We start from the raw sequence: 4500 nt of genomic DNA, 5'->3' as shown, positions 1-4500 counted from the left end.
GAAATAAATATTATTCTATCAGAAATGGATGGTAAGTTTAATTCTGATCTCATATTTACTATCCTTGCTGTTCTCGGGGCGCCGAGGATAATCCTCATAGCTTCATTTTGCACTACCTCCAAACTACCTATTTCTGATTCCTTACACTGAAACAAGTGCAGTGCATGGTAGTCTACAACTGACCTTATAAAAGCCAAGTAAAACAGTCTAGCGAGCTTAACATTGATGCCATGTTCTCTTCCGACAAGAACTTTCAAAGGTTTCAATCTCTCCCAGAGTCTCTTCTTTAGAGAGAGGACCAGGTCTGCATCATTTACATTCACCCCGAGATATTTATACTTGTGGCATATGTCAAGCTCCTGGTCACCTATGCGAAAAGTGGTGGGGGTATGATACATGGGTTTGAGCCATTGTTTTCTCAGTGGAAATGACTAATCCACACTCATGTGCCTTTGCTGTGATTCTGTCGAGAATTATTTGCATCCTCACTTGTGATGATGCTCTGACGCATATGTCATCAGCATAGCATATAATGGATTCACCATCCCCAAGTGGGATATCTGCCACCAGCTTGTGCATGAGGACATTGAACAGCATAGGGCTGAGAACTCCTCCCTGTGGCGTCCCCAAGTTCAAAAGACTGTGAAGTGGAACTTCTCACTCCCCTGAACAGGACACTTGCAGATCTGTTCGAGAGATACATTCTAATCCAGTTCAATATCTTACCCCGGATGCCAAAGCTTACTAATTGTTCTAGGATAACTTCTCTGTTTGCAATGTCAAAAGCTGACTTAAGGTCAAGAAAAAGTGTGCTTCCCTGGATTAGAGTGTGAAAAGTACTCTGCAAAGCAATGTTGTGTGCTACTCCCGATAGAAATCCGTACAGTCTGTGAGATATTTACCTTGTAACCTGTACCTGAGTCTGTTCAAAATTATCCTCTTCTAGAACTTTGCATACACATGAGGTTAATGAAATTGGTCGGTATTTATCAGTGTTTGATTTCGGTATAGGGATAATTAGACTGCGCATCCAGGAGCCAGGCAGAATACCTTGTGACAACTTAACCTGTATAGGTGCAAAGGGGATTACCAGGTACCTGAGCTATAAGGCGGAGGACACTATAGGTAATTCCATCCTCACCTGGGGCGGACGCTTTTCCTTTGATCAGTGCATTGTTCAGTTCCCACTCAGTGATCTCAGCAAAGTCTGAGGGGTCAGTATCAGAACATCCAATCTCAATGGCAAATTTGCGTGCAATTTTAGATTGACTAAGGTGATCCTGAATATTTGTGGGAAGTGAGCTCAATTTGGACGCTCCACCACATTAACTAAGGAGCATATCTGCTTGTGCAAGAGGACTATGGAACTGCAGGGTGTTATTTTGGTTTGCCTGAAATTCGATTAATTTTTTTCCAGACCTCCGACATTGAGGTGTTTTTGTTAATGCTTTGTAGGAACTGTTCAAAGTGTTCATTTCTGAAATGAGTTTTTAATTCCCGTAGGTTTTTGTTAGCCTAAGAAATTCAATAAGGTTGTCACGGGTATTATCCTGCTTGTAGATATCATAAAGCTCCTGAACTCGCTTTGTTTCCTTAATAATGTAGGGTCACCGACCCACTTAGGTTGTTTGCAGCGTTGTGAGTTTTCTGTTTTTTGAAGGTTTTCTTTGGACCCGACCCAAGTGTTGTAGTAATCAGTGACCACTGTTGTCATGTCCATGGAAAATTTATCAACACTTGTTTTCTGTGTAATCATTGTACCAGTCATAGATACGTGATTTAAAGTGATGCTCAAGGTAAGGGGGGATAGAAATTTTGACCCTATTTGTTTTTGGTGACTGAGTATTATCAACAGCGTATCTCGTTACTATTGCAAAGTGGTCACTGATTAGCTCTGTTGCAAGCATGCTTCTGACGTTTTCCATGCACAAGATCCCTTCCTATTACATAATCTAGCCTGCCCCCCGCCACGTGAGTTTGCCTGTCTGTATCATATACTGTCATAAATCTGTTATTCACAAATGTCGAACTCTTCGCCATTTTCATTGCATTGACTATCTCCAAATGTATAATGTCTAGCATTAAAATCTCCCATGCATATTGTGCCGTGATTCTGAAAGTTGGGCAGTGAATCAGTCTGAAACTTTCTACACCTTGCGTATACATTGTACAGAGAGAAAAACCCAGAGGCTGTTCGAATATGTAAATGCTGATACTGCACATTATTGTCATTAGATTTCTGCACCAACTTATGCGGGATGGTGTCACTGACATAAGTCAGTGACACTTATAAGGCCCGTCATTCCTCGTGTTCGTATAGGAGTGGTAGCCTCTAATTCTAGGGGCGGTTTTTATTTTAGTGGCTGATGTGAAGGGCTCTTGTAAACAGATAACGTCAACATTATTGTTATGAATATAGTAAAGCAAGTCATTAATTCTACGGTTGACACCACGTATATTCCATGAAAGAAAAGTAATTGTTTTCTTGTCCCCCATCACACCCTATGTTTAACTGATTGGTCAAATTTCTGTTTGATGAAACTCTTTAGTCTGCATATTTCTTGTACTGCATTACGTATTTGTGTTGTATCTTTATTTATCTGTTTGCGCGCTTTCCGCGTATTGATACTATACGCATAATCCGTACCTGATAGCATTTTCTGAGTGATGTCCCACAGATCGGCCGTTTCCTTCGCATCTTCGTCAGCGTCATTTTTACGGTCACTGTCGTCACTGTTTTCAGATGGTCCGCCGTGCGTAATAATAATATCAGAGACCTCATTCGTATTGTCAGCATCACTAACATCACTAACATCATCAGAACGCACGTGCGTAATAATAATATCAGAGACCTCATTCGTATTTTCAACATCACTAACATCATCAGAACGCACATTTTCCCTGTCTACACGCTCACTTTTGTTCTCCATTATCATTTTTTTCAATTCAGCAATCTCTTGCCTGATGCTTTTTTTCATTTCAGCAATCTCTTGCCTGATGCTTCTTATTTCCTCGGCCGTATCCATGTCTTTTTCACCAATTGTTTCTCCTGTGGCACTGTTTCCTAGGATGGGGAATCCCCCTGGCAGTTGCGGGAATTCCTGTGGGTTGATGACGTCACGCGGCCCAGGGTGGGTGTGTGTGGCTGGGCTGGGCATCGCCACTCCGCGGTCGATGGGTACGGTCGGGGCAGGTGGGGGGGGGTGCTCGTGGCGGTTTGTGGGGGCAGTTACGGTGCCAGGCCGTCACACCTTCCGCTCTGCACCTGACGCACCTCTTCACGATGGTGGCGGCGTCCTCATTGTCGTTGTCCTTTCCGTCGTTTCTTGCAGGGCAGTCCTTTGCCTGGTGAGCTCCTGCACAGACAGCACACGCTGTGTCCTTCCTGCAATATTTAGCTACGTGGCCATAACCTTGACACTTGTAGCAGACTACAACCTCTGAGCACCACGGTCGAATGGAGCTCGGCTCTATGTATCTTCCAAAGAATTGGTACTCTGTAGGTGGCGGCTGTTCACCGCTCCATACAATGATGAGCCTGTTCAAGGGCTGTCCGTCCTTATAGATCCTCCGGGCTTTAAAAACGCCCGGAAGATGCAGTGCTTCCTCAGCGGGCCCCCTCCTTCGGAAAACCCGGTACCAGGTATTCCCCGTATTTTTTCTTTTTAGGCTGAAACTCGTCTTTGTTCTGCAGAGAGATCCCCGCAAAAGTGCCATTAATCATCAGGGCCACATATTGTTGTTGTTCTCGTCGTACATAGACGTAGCGCGAGGATATCCATCTCCCCTGCACCATGTCTAGCGGGCCTTCCTCTTGGAGGGGCGGCAGCTGGCTGACCTCCCTCATCCACCTTATTTTATCGACGGAAGTCGTGTCCTCAGGAAAGGCCAGTCTAATGTACCTCTCCCGGGGGCGATGGTTCGCGCTTTTGGGTCGTTCCGTTTGCTTTCTTGGTCAGGTTGCTGGTGTTATTCGGCATGGTTTTCACTTTTTTCCGTCTGGTCTGAACGAGTTGGAATCCCTCGTTATCAGCATCAGGGTCGGCAGTCGAATCCACATCGTTCACATCCCTATGTTCGGTGGAATCAATCCCTCCCATAGAGTGGAGGGTTGAGGGGGTGGTAGTTGGCACTGGCACTGGGAGGGCATCGAGCACGTCCCCACCCTCATCCATGGTAGGACAGTGAGGGGGTGGTTGTCCCGTCCGCTTCTTGGGTGATTAATTCCCTGCGGTCGGGCGCGGGGAGGGTGCGAGCGCCAGGTCAAGTGCTGTCACACATACATTCACCAGGTCTCGCCAACGGTCGTTGGTACAGCACCCTGTTACCTTAGCATCACACTCAGTATTCGTAATTTTTACTAAGCACTGTTTTTTCTAGAGTCCCTGACCATAACATCCGACACAATTTGGTGTATGTACACACACACACACCACGCACACTCTGAGTATAAGGACAACCCAGTTGAGGGGGTTTATCCCCGTAAATTCGTCCAGAACA

The sequence above is a fragment of the Penaeus monodon genome, chromosome 35, assembly GCF_015228065.2.
Source record: "Penaeus monodon isolate SGIC_2016 chromosome 35, NSTDA_Pmon_1, whole genome shotgun sequence".
In the NCBI taxonomy this organism is placed as follows: Eukaryota; Metazoa; Arthropoda; class Malacostraca; order Decapoda; family Penaeidae; genus Penaeus; species Penaeus monodon.
This window is presented reverse-complemented; position numbering follows the sequence as displayed.